Here is a 19191-nt window from a genome sequence, read left to right on the forward strand (position 1 = left end):
TGTTCTTTGCTTTGGCTGTGTGTTTTTCTGGTTACTGGTATGGTTGTTTGTTTATTTGTTTATTTTTTTGGTGGCACTGGGGTTTGGACTTGGCCTCATGCTTGCTAGGCAGGCACTCTTACCACTTGAGCCACCCCACCAAGCCTTTTTTTGTGATGGATTTTTTTCAAGATAGGGTCTCATGAACTATTTGCCTGGGGCTGGCTTCGAACCCCCATCCTCCTGATCTCTGCTTCCTGAGTAGCTAGGATTAAAGGCGAGAGCCTCCAGTTCCTGGCAGTAGGTTGTTTTGTTTTGTTTTGTTTTCCTTATTTTATTCATATGTACATACAATGTTTGGGTCATTTCTCCCCCAACCTCCTGCCCCCTCCTTTACCCCTCTAACCCCTCACTACCAGACAGAAACTAGTTTGGCCTTATCTCTAATTTTGTTGAAGAGAGAGTATAAGCAATAATAGGAAGGAACAAGGGTTTTTGCTAGCTGAGATAAGGATAGCTATACAGGGAGTTGACTCGCGTTGCTTTCCTGTACAAGTGTGTTACCTTCTAGGTTAATTCTTCTCAAACTAACCTTTTTCTAGTTCCTGGTCCCCTTCTCCTATTGGCCTCTGTCGCTTTAAAGTATCTGCATTAGTTTCTCTGTATTGAGGGCAACAAATGCTATCTAGTTTTTTGGGTGTTTTACCTATCCTCATACCTCACTTGTGTGATCTCGCTTTATCATGTGATCAAAGTCCAAGCCCCTTGTTTTGTTTACCCTTGATCTAATGTCTGCATATGAGGGAGAACATACGATTTTTGGTCTTTTGGGCCAGGCTAACCTCACTCAGAATAATGCTCTCCAGTTCCATCCATGTACCTGCAAATGATAACATTTCATTCTTCTTCATGGCTGCATAAAATTCCATTGTGTATAAATACCGCATTTTCTTAATCCATTCATCAGTAGTGGGGCATCTTGGCTGCTTCCATAACTTGGCTATTGTGAATAGTGTGCAATAAACATGGGTGTGCAGGTGCCTCTGGAGTAACCTGTGTCACAGTCTTTTGGGTATATCCCCAAGAGTGGTATTGCTGGATCATATGGTAGATATATGTTTAGATTTTTAAGAAGTCTCCAAATTTTTTTCCAGAGTGGTTGTACAAGTTTAGATTCCCACCAGCAGTGTAAGAGGTTCCTCTTTCCCCCGCATCCTCACCAACACCTGTTGTTAGTGTGGTGCTAATGATGGCTATTCTAACAGGGGTGAGGTGGAATCTTAGTGTGGTTTTAATTTGCATTTCCTTTATTGCTAGGGATGGTGAGCATTTTTTCATGTGTTTTTTGGCCATTTGAATTTCTTCTTTTGAGAAAGTTCTGTTTAGTTCACTTGCCCATTTCTTTATTGGTTCATTAATTTTGGGAGAATTTAGTTTTTTGAGTTCCCTATATATTCTGGTTATCAGTCCTTTGTCTGATGTGTAGCTGGCAAATATTTTCTCCCACTCTGTGGGTGTTCTCTTCAGTTTAGAGACCATTTCTTTTGTTGAGCAGAAGCTTTTTAGTCTTATGAAGTCCCATTTATCTATGCTATCTCTTAGTTGCTGAGCTGCTGGGGTTCCATTGAGAGAGTTCTTGCCTATACTTATTAGTTCCAAAGTATTTCCTACTCTTTCCTGTACCAACTTTAGAGTTTGGGGTCTGATTTTAAGATCCTTGATCCATTTTGAGTTAATATTGGTATAGGGTGATAAATATGGATCTAGTTTCAGTTTTTTGCAGACTGCTAACCAGTTTTCCCAGCAGTTTTTCTTGAAGAGGCTGTCTTTTCTCCATCGTGTATTTTTAGCCCCTTTGTCAAAGATAAGTTGGTTATGGTTGTGTGGCTTCATATCTGGGTCCTCTATTCTGTTCCACTGGTCTTCATGTCTGTTTTTGTGCCAGTATCATGCTGTTTTTATCGTTATTGTTTTGTAATATAGTTTGAAGTCAGGTATTGTGATACCTCCAGCGTTGTTCTTTTTACTGAGTACTGCCTTGGCTATTCATGGCCTCTTGTGTTTCCATATAAATTTAATGGTAGATTTTTTGATCTCTTTGATGAATATCATTGGGATTTTGATGGGAATTGCATTCAACATGTAGATTACTTTTGGGAGTATAGACATTTTTACTATATTGATTCTACCAATCCATGAGCATGGGAGATCTCTCCACTTTCTATAGTTGTCCTCAATATCTTTCTTCAGAAGTTTAGAGTTTTCCTTGTAGAGGTCATTCACATCCTTTGTTAAGTTTACACCTAGGTATTTGATTTTTTTTTTTTGAGGATTGTAAATAGAATTGTTTTCATATGTTCTTTCTCTGTTCATTATTAGTGTATAGAAATGCTAATGTTTTTTCTATGTTGATTTTATATCCTGCTACCTTGCTATAGCTGTTGATGGTGTCTACGAGCTTTTGAGTAGAGTTTTTTGGGTCTTTAAGGTATAGGATCATGTCATCTGCAAATAGGGATATTTTGACAGTTTCTTTACCTATTTGTATTCCTTTTATTCCTTCTTCTTGCCTAATTGCTCTGGCTAGGAATTCCAGATATTGAATAGGAGTGGAGATAGTGGGCATCCTTGTCTAGTTCCCGATTTTACAGGGAATGGTTTCAGTTTTTCACTGTTAAGTATAATGCTGGCTGTAGGTTTGTCATATATACCTTTTATAATGTTGAGGAACTTTCCTTCTACTTCTAGTTTTCTTAGAGCTTTTATCATGAAATGGTGTTGGATCTTATCAAAGGCTTTTTCTGCATCTATTGAGATGATCAAGTGGTTTTTGTCTTTGCTTCTGTTAATGTAGTTTATTATGTTTATTGATTTTCATATGTTGAACCACCCCTGCATTCCTGGGATGAAGCCTACTTGGTCGTAGTGAATGATCTTTTTGATGTGCTGTTGAATTTGGTTTGCCATTATTTTATTGAGGATTTTTGCATCAATGTTCATTAAGGAGATTAGCCTATAGTTCTCCTTTTTGGAGGTGTCTTTGCCTGGTTTTGGGATAAGTGTAATACTGGCTTCATAAAATGTGTTAGGCAGTTTTCCTTCCCTTTCTATTTCATGGAACAGTTTAAGGAGGGTTGGTATCAGTTCTTCTTTAAAGGTCTGATAGAATTCAGCAGAGAATCCATCAGGTCCTGGACTTTTCTTTTTAGGGAGACTCTTGATTGCAGCTTCAATTTCATTTTGTGTTAAAGACCTTTTCAGGTGATTAATGTCCTCCTGGTTCAGTATTGGATGATCATAAGTATCTAGAAATCTGTCCATTTCTTTTCGAATTTATTTGAACATAGGTTCTCAAAGTAGTCTCTGATGATTTCCTGGACTTCCATGGTGTTTGTTGTTATCTCCCCTTTTGCATTCCTGATTTTACTACCTTGGGTTTTTTCTCTCCTTGTTTTGGTCAGGTTTGCCAGGGGTCTATTGATTTTGTTTATTTTTTCAAAGAACCAACTTTTTGTTTCATTCATTCTTTGTATGTTTTTTTTTTGGTTTCTATTTCCTTGATTTCAGCTCTTATTTTTATTATTTCTTTCCTTCTACTTGTTTTGGGATTTGCTTGTTCTTGTTTTTCTAGGAGTTTGAGATGTATCATTAGGTCATTGATTTGAGATCTTTCAGTCTTTTTAATATATGCACTCATGGCTATAAACTTTCTTCTCAGGATTGCCTTTGCTGTGTCCAATAGGTTCCAGTAGGTTGTGTTTTCATTTTCATTGACTTCCAGGAACTTTTTAATTTCTTCTTTTATTTCATCAATGACCCATTGTTCATTAAGTAATGAGTTATTTAGTTTCCAGCTGTTCACAAGTTTTTTGTCTTTACTTTTGTTGTTGAGTTCTAATTTTACTGCATTGTGATCAGATAGTATGCATGGTATAATTTCTATTTTCTTACATTTGCTGAGGCTTGCTTTGTGCCCTAGGATATGATCTATTTTGGAGAAGGTTCCATAGGCTGCTGAGAAAAATGTATATTGTGTAGAGGTTGGATGAAATGTTCTGTAGACATCAAGTAGGTCCATTTGATCTATGGTATATTTTAGATCTTGGATTTCTTTATTGATTTTTTGTTTGGATGACCTATCTATTAATGATAATGGGGTGTTAAAGTCTCCCACAACCACTGTGTTGGAGTTAATATATGCTTTTAGGTCCTTCAGGGTATGTTTGATGAAATTGGATGCATTGACATTGGGTGCATATAGGTTGATAATTATTATTTCCTGTTGGTCTATTTCCCTTTTTATTAGTATGGAATGTCCTTCTTTATCTTGTTTGATCAATGTAGGTTTGAAGTCTACTTTGTCAGAGATAAGTATTGCTACTCCTGTTTTCGGGGGCCATTGGCTTGGTAAATCTTCTTCTTGCCTTTCATCCTAAGCCTATGCTTATTTCTGTCCGTGAGATGGGTCTCCTGTAAGCAACAAATTGTTAGGTCTTCATTTTTAATTCATTTCACCAAACGGTGCCTTTTGATGGGGGAATTAAGTCCATTAACATTGTGTTAGTACTGATAGGTATGTGGTGATTCTTGTCATTTAGTTGTCTTAGTTTTTTGAAGGTTTGATTGTGTGTAGCTAAATTGATGTTACTGTCTACTACTTTCTTGCTTTTTCTTTTCCTGTAGTTTGGTGCTGCCTGCCCTTTCATGGTTATATTGGGTTTCACTTTCTGTGTGCAGAATCCCTTGAAGAATCTTTTGTAGTGGTGGCTTTGTGGTCACATATTGTTTTAGTTTCTGCTTATCATGGAAGGCTTTTATTGCTCCACCTATTTTGAATGATAGTTTTGCTGGGTAGAGTATCCTAGGGTTGAAGTTATTTTCATTCAGTGCCCGGAAGACCTCACCCCAAGCTCTTCTTGCTTTTAATGTTTCTGTTGAGAAGTCTGCTGTGATTTTGATGGGTTTACCTTTGTATGTTATTTGTTTTTTCTTTCTTACAGCCTTCAATATTCTTTCTCAAGTCTCTGTACTTGTTGTTTTAATGATAATATGCTGTGGGACAGTTCTATTTTGGTCAGGTCTGTTTGGTGTTCTGGAGGCCTCTTGCACCTGTATGGGCATAGATTCTCTAGATTTGGGAAATTTTCTGTAATTATTTTGTTGAATATATTATGCATTCCCTTTGCTTGCACCTCTTCTCCTTCTTCAATGCCCATGATTCTCAGGTTTGGTCTTTTGATGGAGTCAGTAAGTTCTTGCATTTTCTTTTCACAGCTCTTGAGTTGTTTAACTAATAGTTCTTCGATTTTTCCTTTAATTATCATTTCATCTTCGAGTTTTCAGATTCTGTCTTCTGCTTGTTCTATTCTGCTGGATTGCCCTTCCATTTTGTTTTGCATTTCTGTTTCATTCTTTTTTCTGAGGTTTTCTATATCCTGAGTCACTTCCTCTTTAATATTGTCTATTTTTGTCCTGAGTTCATTTATCTCCTTATTTATCTTGTTCTTTGTTTCACTTTGGTGTTTATACAGTGCTTCTATAGTTTCTTTTATTTGTTCTTGTGCTTTCTCAAATTCTCTAGTTTTGTTGTCTTGGAATTTCTTGAGTGTCTCCTGTACATTTTGGTTGACCATATCCAGTATCATCTCTATAAAATTCTCATTGATTACTTGCAGGATTTCTTCTTTCAGAGTGTTCTTGTGGGCTTCATTAGGTTCTTTGGCATAGTTTATCTTCATTTTGTTGGAATCTGGATCTGAGTATCTGTTTCCTTCACTTCCCTCTGGTTCCTGTACTAATTTATTACTGGGGGGAAACTGGTTTCCCTCTTTTTTCCATCTTCCTGTCATTGCCCTTGCTATTGTTATTGTTCCTGTACTGTGTGTAATTCAGTATTGTCTAGCTTGTAATAATAACAATGGTGATATGTAGAATGGAAGGGTGAGAGGAGAGGGAAAGTAAAGAAGGTAAAGAAAAAGGGAAAAACAAACAAACAACAACCACAAAACCAATGCCAAAGAAATAAATAGGGAGAGATAGTGTACTAATCAATGATAAGCTAAACAGGCATTAGAGAGACAAACAGAAGATTGAAAAAAAAAATCCCCAAGTTCAAATGCAATAAAGTTGCAGTCTTAATAATTTTGGTGTTAGTCCCTTAGCCTCCAATTGTGGAGATAGTGTCTCAGAGGTAGTTCGGTCGTTGTGTCATCAAAGGGGAAAAAAACAAAAAACAAAATAAACAGACAAACAAAAAACCAAAAAACCAAACCAAAACAAAAATCCCAAGTTCAAATGCAATACAGTTTTAGTTAGTACTTCAGCTTCCAGTTCTAGTTCTGTCGTTGTCTCATCAAAGGAGGAGAAAAAAAAAACAGTCTAGAGACAGCTTTGTGAATGTCTATCTGAGGCTGCAGCTCACCTGCCCACTGCTGTCAGCCAGCTGTTGCTGGAGGCTTTATTGGTTGCAGATCTCAGGAATGAGCTTAACACTCACCCAGCCCTGCAGGCTTTGTTTATTTAGAGTTCTCCTGGGCCTGACGGCCACTGTTACAAGCCTTCCCTTCTGCAAGCACACTGGGGGAGGTGGCGCTACACCCACCTTCTCCGGCCAGCATGTTTATTTACAGTTCACGTGGGAGGTGTCCCTTCCCCCCTCTCCAGTGAAGCTTTCCTCACACGACCACTTTTACAAGCTTTCCCGCTCCTGATTGCTGGGCAGTCGCCGCCACTCCTGCCTTCTCAGGCTGGCTTGTTAATTTACAGTTCTGTGAGGGATTGCTCCTCCCCGCCTCTTCGGTGCTTAGGGTGCCCCGCCCTCTTTGCTATGTGTCTTTTTGTTGTTGTTGTTGTTGTTGTTTACTGTTCAGTTTTTTTTCTCTTTTTTCCCTTGGTTGGGGTCATTCTGTCCAGGGGGCTATGCTGATCTGGCCCAGGGTTGTCTGTGGGAGTACCATGTGCTGCTTAGCTCACCTGGTGGTCTGCTTCTCCCAAGCAGGTTAGGTGCTGGTGTCTGGTGGCACGGGAGCCCTCCTGGTTTCTCCATTTACCGTGGAGTGGAGATGCTATGTGCAGGCTGAGGGTGTGGTGGTGTTGGAGTTTCACCTGTTCTTGGTGGTTTTTCCTGCAAGGTGTATCTCCAGGGTCTCTCCAAGATTTTACTTTAGGAATCATGCTTTTTGCTTCCTTCCTCTAGTCGCCATCTTGGAATCCTCCAGTATGGTTGTTTATAAGAAACTTTTCCCTTCTTTTCATATTTAGAGTACAGTATTGGAGTGAAATCATCCAGAAGTGTTGACCAAGGCTGACCTCATCTATGACCAAATTCCATCATATCAGTGAGCCGAGCCAATGTGCCCCATCATGGGATCTGAGATATAGCAAGGAATACACTGGGGAGTAAAGGATATCCAACATTGCAGGAATGAGAAGCCAGACACAGTGAAGGCTGCAGTTACACCTGGCACTAGATCTACAGTGGTGGAATTTTTGAGAGTGAATGGCACAACTAGCCATACAAAAACCTCAAGGGAGGTATCCTGTCAAGGCAGCTGTGTGGACACACAGCTGATCAAATCTGGGGCAAGAGCTATGAGCAGTCCTCACTAAAGCATATAATGATCCACTGCATTCTCCAAGGCCTAGCCTTCTTTGGGTATGGCCATACTTAAAAATTAGTTGGTATGTCATAGGAATTCTGAATGTTAACAGTTTGAAAAGTTGTTAGTAGTTTTGAGGATATATTATAGTTTTTATTTTGTTTGAAGGAGAGAGAATCTAGGAACTCACACTGGGTCTTCCTGTGGGTGATGGGGGGAGCTCTGAATCTTCATACGTCAAGATCTAGTGTGGGGATCTGGAGCTGCTAATGCTATGGATTCCAACTCTACCTTCAGGAACTAGAAGAATGACTGCAGGCTAGGGATGGGCCTCACTAGGCTTCTGGAAGGTGGACTCAGTATAAGGTCTCCACTGGCCCCAACCCCATACATTTTTATCTAACCAATAGACCACACAGGCCTCCCAAAGCTTCACAGTCAGTTTAGTTCAGAGCCAGTGTCTAGGGATCTCTAAAGGCTGGGGGCAGCCACAGACCCTGACAGTGGGTATTCAGAACACCAGGGATGCATACTCCTGTCTTGACTTTGACGGCCCACACAACTTGCCTTTGCCTCCATTGCCAACCCCCCTCAGAATGCATATTAGCCAGGATTTTTTCCCTGACACCTGGAAGAGAAAAAACAATGTGTTGGTTTATGCAAAGTCCAGAATTTAAAAGAAAATGTTAAATTCTGCATTGTGTTTTTAGTAGGTGTCTCTTATAATCAGTATTTGTTTTTCTTGCATAATTTATGCCAGGGGGAAAAAACTTAGAGATATTTTTTCCTTATGCCAAGAAACTCTTCCACTCTTGTACTGCTTCAAATAAAACAAGAGTGCTAAAGTCATCCTCAGCAAGTTAAATATTATAAGGTTGATGGAAAGTTCAATTTCCTATAACAAACTTACAGTGAGTAAATACAATTTTCTACAATAAACAAGCATCATAGTCTTAAGGTTAAGGGTTATAAAACAATAAAACATTGCAGTTAAAGTAGAATATTCTAGAAGAGCTTCTTGCATACAAACTACTCAATATCATGATGTCAAAATATAAGAATGAGTATAGTTTGAAACAAGATCTTAACATCTTATCTCCATATGGTTAATTCTCTCTCTCTCTCTCTCTCTCTCTCTCTCTCTCTCTCTCTCTCTCTTTCTCTCTCCCTTTCTCCTGTTTCCTTCAGCTTACACCTAATCTTTGCCACACTAAAATAATTATGTCTGGTCCAATGCCTTGCATCCTTTCAAAAGCCATCATGTCAATAACTTTTCATTCTCTCAAGATTCCTTATCTATTGCAATGGAAACCTCTCATTTAAACAACTGTTTTAAACAAAGAGGAAATAATAGACTGGGGACCTATAACATTTAATTTCTTTAAAGTATGGATATTCAGAAATGGCTAGATTTAGGCACTCAAATAATGTCCCTCAAGTTTCTCTCTGTCTCCATCTCATCTCTGCTTATTTTCTGGACATTGCCACTTGTTGGTTTCATTCTCTTCTATTGCAAAATTACTCCTATGTGTGGACAGTGAAATGGTCACAGGCAGCTCCAACTTGCACTTTAAGAGAATAAAAGTACATTCTCCCTCTCTCTCTCTCTCTCTTTGGTACTGGGGTTTGAATTTAGGCCTCATGCTTGTTAAGCAGATACTCTACCACTTGAGCCATGCCCCCAGCCCCAAAGAGTATTTTCTTTTCTTTTTTTGTTTTGTTTGCAGTACTGGGGCTTGAACTCAAGGCCTACATCTTGAGCCACTCCACCAGCCCTTTTTTGTGACAGGTATTTTTGAGATAGGGTCTCTTAAACTATTTGCCCAGGCTGGCTTCAAAACACAATTCTCCTGATCTCTGCCTCCTGAGTTGCTAGTATTACAGGCGTGAGCTACCTGTGCATGGCCCTCCAAAGAGCATTTTCTTGATAGCTCTGACAGAAGACTCCCAGGCAGATTTCGATTGGCTCATTTGGTCATGTGCTCATCTGTGAACCAATCTCTATGGCTAGAGAAATGGAATAAGCTGATTTACATGGCCACTTTTGGGCCATCAGGGTTGGGGACTGAGTGAGGAATCAGAGTCCCCTAAACCACACTGAATGAAGGTTGTGTGGTCCCTAAAGGAAGTGATGTAGGCAGACAAAAAACCTTGATGTAGGACAAACAGATGGAAGGTGGTATTATATCAGGTCAAGGGAGATAACACCGCACTTACTCATCAAAACTCATCTGACATTTATTAAGTCCAATGTCCCATTTAACACACTAGAATTTTCATGTTTATTTTTTCTTGCAGTGCTGGGGATCCGATCTAGGGCCTTGCACATGCTAGTCAAGCACTCTACCACTGAGCTACACATCTCAGCCCTACTGGTTTTTTATGGTGATTCGGATTACCAAGATACATCTGGGGAGGTTTGAGGGAAAAGGAAAAGAATACATCTAAAGAGTATGAGTGTGGAGCACCCTTCCAGTGTGGCCTGTTATGCCTCTCACTTACTAGCACAGAATTGGAGACACACAGGGTGGAAGCTCCAGTGGTCTGCAATTCTTGAATTATCAGATGCTGTAAAGGTGCAGTCACTGTGTTCCAAAGGTCACATCCTCAGGTCATAGAGATCATTTTTAATGAGGGAGTATAGGCCATAAGAATGGGAAAGGGGACTGGAAAGGAGGCTTGGCTGGGGCTGGTGGAGTGGCTCAAGCTGTAAGAGTGCCTTTCTAGCAAGTGTAAGGTCCTGAGTCCAAACCCCAGTGCCACCAGGAGGCTTGGCTGGCAGCTTAGAAGCTGTCCCTGTAACTTTGAATTATTTCACCCAACCCTACCTCCTTGTGCTAGGTGAGAGTGGAGAATCATAGAAGAGTTTTAGCAAGAAGATGTGGAGCTGTGGTTGATAGCAGAGAGGAAGCAGGTCCTTCTGACTGGGAGGGTACAGAGCTCATCTTGCAGCCAGAGTGCCCTACTATAGGAATGACAGAGCTTGCCCTAATTATTGGATATTGCATAGGATGCTGCGCGCCTCGTGAGTGGACTGTGGAAGTAGTTGGTACTGTTTCAAAAGGCTGCTCCCTAGCACAGAGGTCCATGCATGATGATTTCAGGCCTTGGGGAGGGAACAGATGCTGGGGCTAATTAAGGCATGGTTCCTCTGGCCCAAGACGGCAGAGGACATCCAAATAAAACTCAACACCTGCGTCCAGTGTGTTATGCGGAAAGCATTGTTCACTCACCAGCTTGTCTGGAGATGACTCAGAGTGGATACTCTTAGAAAATGGGACACCTGGATTTTTGTCCTCTGAAGCTGGACAGTCAGAATGGGATGCCCAGGTGTGGCAAGAGAAGTTCTTTTCAGGTTAGGAACTTCCTGTTTTTAGACTTTCTCACAGAGACGTTGTGAGATTTCAAAGATTATCTTACCAGCAGAATTTCAATTGCCAAGACTACGATCACTCCTCAAAGGAAATGCATCAACCCAAGGGATTTAATAGAACTTTATTAAATGTGCTTGGAATCCTCTATCCAGACCAGAAAGGGCAATGGGGTGGCACGAGGATGCTCTAATTCATACAAAGGCCTGGGGACAATGCTGCTGATGGGGCTGTCTCTATCTTGATAGTTGCACTGGAGCCACAGCCACTTATTGATCTTGTTCTGGCCTTGACAACAAGGGGACACCCAGGGACAGTCTCACTCAGTATGCTACCAAGCCGAAGGCTAAACTCCAAGTGGCTTATGGTTTGTCAGCTCAGTGTAATGCTGCACAGAAAAGCAGATCAGAGCCTGTAGAGCAGACATATGTTGTTTTGGACTGTTCAGAAGCCACTTATCCTCCTCTTGGTGACCACATTCCAGTTTCCACTTTGGGAACCACACCGCAGCCACTCTCAGTCTTTGTAGTTTAGACAGCAGGGAGTAGGGGAACTTCTTTAGGCAAGAGATAAAAGTAGATTCCTGAGGATACTTTTGTTTGCTTTGTGTGTGTGTGTGTGTGTGTGTGTGTGTGTGTGTGGTACTGGCGTTTGAACTTAGGGCCTTGAGCTTGCTAGGTAAGTGGTCTACCATCTGAGCCACACCCCCAGCTCTTTTTACTTTACTTTTTGAATAGGGTCTCATGTTTTTGACTGGGCTAGCCTGGACCACGATCCTCCTGGTGTGCACATCAGGTACCTGGTGTGTAAACTTAGTGTGTAGCTGGTGGGCATCACCAGGCCCAGCTTATTGGTTGTGATAGGGTTTTGCTAACTTTTTGGCTGGGTTGACCTCAAACCACAGCCTTCCTGATCTCCACCTCTCAAGTAGCTGGGATTATAGTCATGAGCCACCACATTCAGCATCCTGATACACTGTTCAAACCAAGGGTTGGCAAACTTTTTCCACAAAGAGCCAATAGTAAGGGCCAGGTGCGGTGGCTCAAACCTATAATCTTGCTACTTGGGAAGTGGGGATCAGGAGGATCTAGGTTTGAGGCCAGACTTAGCAAAAAGTTTCTGTGAGCCTATCTCAGAGAACAAGCTGCATGTGGTAGTGCTTATTTCAACCCCAGCTACTATGGTGGTGGAAGTAGATAGAGCAAGGTCTGAGGATGGGCCTGGGCAAAATGGGTCAGACCTTATCTGAAAAATAACTATAGCAGAAAGGGCTAGGGGTATGGCTCAAGTGTTAGAGGACTTGCCTTAGCACCCTGAGTTGAAACCCTGTTATATATATTCAGCTCTATGGGCCATGTAGTCTGTGTCACAATAACTCAGTGCTGTGCTGTAGACTGAAAGAAGACATAAACAAAATGTAAACAAATAAATAAGCATAGTCATATTCTAATAAAAGTTTATTTTTTAATAGATTTGAGGCCAATTTTTCAGGTTTTCCTGAACAAATGTTATACCTTCTAGAATCTGGAGTGGTTTCTGCATTTCACCTCTTAGAGGGTTTACTGACTCTTTGGTTAAACACCTGGATTCAGCTAAGCCCGAAGCTAACTGCCCTTCTAACTTTTCATGTAATGAACCAGTAAATTCCCCCTTTTTACTTAAGTTGGTGGTATTGTCAATACAACTGAAAGTTTCCTTACAATTCACCCAGATGCAGAGCCAGCACTACAGACTGGGGACTGGGTTTCAAAATGAAGTTGGTAGCCCCAGATAGGCAGAAGATAGCTTAGCAATAAGGAAACCTCATCTCTAATCAGAGACCTGTCAGGATCTCTGACAGCTTATTTAACACACAGCCAGAAGCCAAAGCTGTTAAGATGGTGCATCCAAACAACCTTCCAACAAGGGAGACTCCCACGGGAGGGAATCCATGTGTCTAAAGAGGTTACTGACTGTAACCCCTATGACAAGCAGAATAGGAAATGGCCCAATGAGGCCAAAGAGAAGCCAGCCCTCTCTTTTGGTGAGGCATGGGTAGACAACAGATGGTAAGGATGACAGATGGGGAGAGAAGGTGACTGGTGACTCTTTGGAACGCAGGCCCTGGAACATCTTGATCCCAGGTTGGGGTGAGACACCCACACATCTTTGGGGATGTGGGAAACCCTCTCCACAACACTTAATCTGGAGGAAGCAAAAGACAAGAAGAAAAGATTGTCATCAAGGAAGTCTGAGTGCCCCCTACCTTGAAGCACAGGGGTAGATTTCAGTTACCTACAGTAGGACAGGGAAATTCAGCAGCCATTCAGTTGATGGGGATGGTTTTATCCAGGATGGATACCCCCATCTGCCTCTGGGGCATGTGGTATGCGCAAGGCCCTTGTTACCCCTTATGTACAGAGATTTTTTTCCCCCTTTATGAGTAATTTCTTAAGGGGTCAGATCCCTTCTTGGAGGGGAGAGGAGTTAGAAGCAGATATAGACTTGGACTGTTCTGGGTTTCAGCTTCATCTGCAGGTGGAGAAAATGCCAAAGGAATGATAGCAGAGCAAACAAGGGACTCTGCTCCTAGGAGAGGAGATGACTTTGAGTAGTATCTAGAACATTCCAGAGAAGTGTGACAGAGAGGAAGGCCTCGGAGAGTGAGTTTACATTGAAAAATCATAATAGACAGACTGTAGCCAACTGTAGCCATGAAAATCCTACTCATGCCCTCTTGGTCATTTTCATACCAGCAACTCAAGTGCTTTCCCTCCAACAGCCTACACTCCATCCTTGCCAGACACCTAACCAGGCTCCTGGAACCCACAGTGAGTAAATGCACAGAGTAGATGTACCTGGGAACTTATCTGGGGCAGGGCCAGAAACTAAGGGACTTGGGCCACAAATCCTGCAGTTCCCCTGCTCTCTGGGCAGGAAAATCCTATCATGTGGACTGTATCACCTGAAAAGCCCCTGTGGCCTAGAGCCACATTCACACTCTGTGAGACATTGCTCAATAGCCCATCCTTACTTTACCCTCTTCCCTTCTTGATCTCTATCCCCCAATGCCCTCCTGGTTCTTCCTGGGAACTCTTCTTAAATCTCTTGCATTTCAATTCTCCTTGGAGAGATGGCCTCTTGAGAACCAGCCCAAGTTATCCTCCCAGCTGCCAATGTCATCCTCTCTGTAGCCAGAAGCTCTGATCTCTGGCCATGGAGAGCAAGGAGGCAAGGCATCTAGTTCTGATGTTCATAACCCCAGATCAGTGGGGTAGGGAGGCAATCTTATAACTGTGTGGTGGCACAGCTTTAAGAATCTGGGATGATTGAACCAGTTGGTGTGGGAACAACTCAGCCAAGTTTTCTTGAACAGCGTTAGATCTTCCAGAATCTGAAGGGGCATGTGCATTCCAGCTCCTAGTGAGGGAAGAAGAGAAGGAGGTGACCTGAGTCAGGGTTGGGATCAGAGAGGACAGACATGAGGAGCTAGAGGTGATGCAAGTCTAATTCTTATGAACCCTGGACTTGGTTAGATGCCACTTCTCAAGGTGGCAAGTTTGCTCTATGGGGATTTCTGGGTCTTCTGGCTCGAGTGAGGATCATACAGCCTGGGGGACAAACCAGAGCAGTCCAGGGTTTTGTAGTATGACACCCTCCACCCTCTCCTCTCCCCCAAACATGTATGGGTTATGGTAGTAAAGGTCATCTTGTGGCAGACTGTGATGTCGGAAAAGAGCTTGGCAAACACCTGGGGCCTGGGGATTGAAGTGTGTGGAGAAGCTGCCCCACACAGAGGGTTAAATCTGTTTGTTCTGTTCTATGTGAGTCCCAGGACTGTGGGCTTGCCTCCATGGCATGCATACTCACTCCAGGGAATCACCAAAGGGTAGTCACCAAGGGTCCTCTTCAGGTAAGACTGGGGCTGCCAAGGACATTCCTACCCAAAGCTGTAGAAATGCAGGCAAGGATGAGGTGGGATGACAGGAGAGTGCAGTGAGGCCAGGCTTGAGCATCCAAGAAGCACTCCCACTTCCTTTTGCTAAAGCTATGCGTACTTTCCAAGCAGGAGTTGGGGAGATGAACCAAGGCCCCTCCAAGAGATACTGGGGGAATTGCTGGTGGCCTCTGGCTAGTGTTGATGGAGTTCTACATACTGACTTTGAGAGAAAGGATGAGGGAGGAGGCTGGAGCCACCATGGAAGAAGAGATAATGGAAAGGCTGAAGAGCCAGGGGAGGGATGAGCAGCTGCTGTAGGTAGAACTTGGGGGAAGGAGCTTGTGGGGAGCATTATGACTCCCCTGCAGTCTCACAAAACTCAATAAAATTCACATTATCTATCACTGCCTTTGGAGCTGGAATTTGGTTTCTTTGGGATGTGGTGACATGTAGGGACTGATCTCAAGCCTGTCAGAAGAGAAGAAGGCATAGTCCAATGAGGTCCACTCCCACACCAGCAACACAATAAACCAGTGAAATCCAAAGAAAGTTCAAGTACACACATGAGGGAGGCCCCTGTGCTCAGAATACAAGGGAAGACCTCCTGTTTCTATTCCTCCATTTTCCAGAACCAACATGATTCCACACAGCCTGAGAGGATAGAGGGTGGTTGTTGTGGAAGGATGGCTCTGGGACTCAGTGATGGCACCCAGCTCTTATCCAGCAGGGATGGACATGCAAGGTTTTGCTGCTTTGGAAAACACCTCTAGCCAGTCAGGTCCTGGTGACAGCCTGGCTGGAATCAGACCCACCCCCACTGGGGGATGTTTTAGGGGTCATGTACTTGGGGAAGAGAGGGTTGGGTAACCACATAGTTTCTGTCTTGAACTTGATCCTAGGTCCATGAAGTACAAAAACAAAAATGGAAGGGCTCAATGAGACTCCAGAAGTAATGGCCTTAAGCAAGTGAGAAAACCATTGTCAAGGGGAGGAGAGGCCCCTCCAAGCCTGTGTGAGTCTGTCACTGCGAGGACTCTCCATCACCAGGGCTGGCTGACTGAGGAGCAGAAATGTCTAGAAGGTGATGCTTGTGAGGGGACCAGGTGGAGAATCAGAATTATAGACACCATTGGGACTCCAGTATCAAAGGGTGGTACGCCCAGCAAATGGCAGGTCCTTTGCCTTTACTATGGGTCTGATATTAAGAAAAGTAAGATAGTTCTGACCATAAAAATATTCCTGTTTGTTGCTGACATCTGCCAAATTCCTAGACTTGTTCTCAACTCTATCACACCAACACATATTGATAACAGATGTTTTATAACATACCCTTCATTATCTTGAAATAAATGCATAAATAAAGTTACCTAAGACATGCATAGTTTTTCATTTTTTCAGTACTTCTGGGGTTTGAACTCAGGGCTCTGAGAGTGACTTTTGCATTTTAGTTATTTTTCAGGTAGCCCCTCCCATTTTCATCCAGGGATGGCCCCATACTGCAATCCTCCGACCTATGGCCTCCCTCATAGCAGGAATCAGAGACTTGTGAAACTACGCCCAACTTATTGATAGAGATGAGGTCTTATTAATTCCCTCCCCAGCCCCAGGCTGACCTTAAACTAAGATTCTCCTATCTCTACCTCCCAAATAGCTGGGATTATAGGCATGAACTACAACACCTGGCCTAGTTTTAAATGTTCAACATGTTCAAATGTCAAAATGTCCAAATAAGGGTCCATAAGGAAAAATAAAGCAACATGGTATTCTGATAATGGACTTGTGTATTCACATGTAAATGTTTAGGCTCTGAGGACAAAACAGAAGGGTCACGTGCTCATATGTGAATGTAGAATCCCTAAGCACCACAGCTGCCATGCAGACTGAGACACTGTGAGGTACTGGCACGACCTCAAGTGGTTTTGCTCTCAGAAGTTTTCCAAAATGGTGAGAAACTATTGGAAACATTCTAAACAAAATCCAGATCAGTCTTCCCTTGACATACACTGTGGCTGCTGCCTTCCTGGAGGAATTAACCATGGGGGTAGGGAAGAATTCATGGTATAGGTAGAGCTTGGGAGTGTGGGAAGCCATAAACGTAGGTTCAAAGTCTTCATTTTATTTATTTAAATCTTAAAATATTAATTTTTACTTTTGATTAGTATATGTTGATTGTGCAGATGGATTTCACTGTGCTATCTCTTTGCATGCATATAATGTACCTTGATCAAATTCAATCCCTGTGTTACTCTCATATCTCCTCTCTCCCTTTATAAAACAATTTATATTTTTTTATTGTGCTGGGTGAGGGTACCTTTGGCATTTACAGAAGTTTTTACAATATATCAAATATATCATACATGAATTCACCCCCTCCACCATTCTCTTCATCCCCCCCCAAATAATTTTTAATAGATTTCATTATTTTATTTTTATTTTTGCAGTACTGGGGATTGAATTCAAGGCCTTGCACTTTCTAGACAAGTGCTATACCACTTAAGCTATGCTCCAATCCTCATTATTCTATTTTCATACATGTGTGTGAAGTATTTCAATCATATACACCTCTAAAGTCTTTGAAAGATGAGAAGCTGTGTGTAGAACTCCCCACAGCAGGTGTTTGGACAGTTTGTAAGGCAGTTTTTGGTTGTCCTAATGATTAAGGGGTTCCATTGGCATTTAGTGGCCATGAATGATGGATGCTCTGTGTACTCAGAACAGTTCTGTGCAGTCTTACATCCCGCCTGACTGGGGGAGTTTGCTGGACCTTCATGCCAGTAAGTAAACCTGTATTATACAAAAACAGTGTGCAATGCCCTCAGAACAGTGTGACCCTGGGAGCTGCAGCCTCTAAAATGATGTAACAAATGCTGAGGGCATCCCGCATGTTCCAGAGCAAGCTTGGCCCTGGAACACATCAGGGAACTGGGCACAGTGCTCCATCCCCAACACCTGACGTCAGATGGGGTTGGGAGTCGGCCAGTCTGCTCTTCAGGATGAAAGGGGATAGATGATTTCACTGAGTCTGTAGCATTTCTTCAATGGGTCATCAACATGAGGCAGAGCTCCCCAGAGCACAAGAAAGTCACCTGAGGCTACTGTCCCCAAACTTAGCTTCGTGTAGAGCATGTGGAAGGCACTCTAGACTCCCCCATTGCCCACCCTCAGCACAAGGACAGCACTTCCAGGAAGCAGCTATCCCAGAGAAGACAGAAGGCACAGTCGGGGAGGGAGAGAAAGATGCAAAAACCATTGGCTGAGGAAAGTAAATGCAAGAAATCCCATCACATGTGTTTGACCTAGTAGCAAATTCTTTCTGTTAGTAACACATATTATTACTCCTTTGGGAAATTTTTCCTGACTGCTGAGATATCCTGATCTGAAAGTCAATCATGATGCCTTCCCTACCTGACTTCCCAAGACCCTTAGGGAGAAGTGGACCACCCAGGTCTTGAGCAATCAGAATGCCCCATCTCTTGGACACAGTGATTGGGCCAGGGGATCTAAGCTGGACTGGTCTCCAGTTGTCCGGGCCCTGCATACATACAGATGCAGAGAGAAACAAATGGTTTTTTGTTTTTTTTTCCTGGTGTTGCTAAGCTGAGAATATGTGCCTTTGGAACTGTCAGTACCTATCTCCCCTGGCAACATGGAGGAAATCCATCTAGAGCTGGAAAGAATAAGATCAACACTCAGAGGGGAGCAGAGGGAGCCCTGTTGGCATCATATAAGACTCTGGATCCAGCTGTGCATGATGGTGGAGCTGCCCACGGGCTTCCCAGTTAGTGAGCTGATAAATCCACTCACTTTTTTTTTTTTAACTGTAGCTTATTTGATATGGATTGCAACTTGAAAGAGTCCTGATTTCTACAAGAAACATTAATTCACCCATTTATTGATTGTCTACTATCTACCAGGCATTGCTTTACATCTTAGAGCTACAAGACTAAAGAATCAGCTGGGGTGAGGGGGGAAGAGATGTAGCTCAGTGGTAGATCATTGGCCTAGCACGCATGAGGCCTTGGGTTCCATACTCAGAACCACAAAAACCATAAACCAGTACATTTGATCCCTGCCTTCATAGAGCTGACTGTTTCATGAGGGAGACAGAATAAAAATAATTCCAGAATTAGTTTGACAATAATTTTAAGAGTTTCTATAAAATTAAGCTCTGTGAGGGCAGAAACCTTAGTCTCTTTAATTGACTGATGTTCCCCCAGTCTCTCGAATATTGTCTGACATATGGTAGACCAATGAGTAAATGCTATGGTAAAAAAACAATGAGCAAAAGACAAAGTTTAGGTGCTATAATACGACATAATGAAGT

The sequence above is a fragment of the Castor canadensis genome, chromosome 7 (assembly GCF_047511655.1).
Source record: "Castor canadensis chromosome 7, mCasCan1.hap1v2, whole genome shotgun sequence".
In the NCBI taxonomy this organism is placed as follows: domain Eukaryota; kingdom Metazoa; phylum Chordata; class Mammalia; order Rodentia; family Castoridae; genus Castor; species Castor canadensis.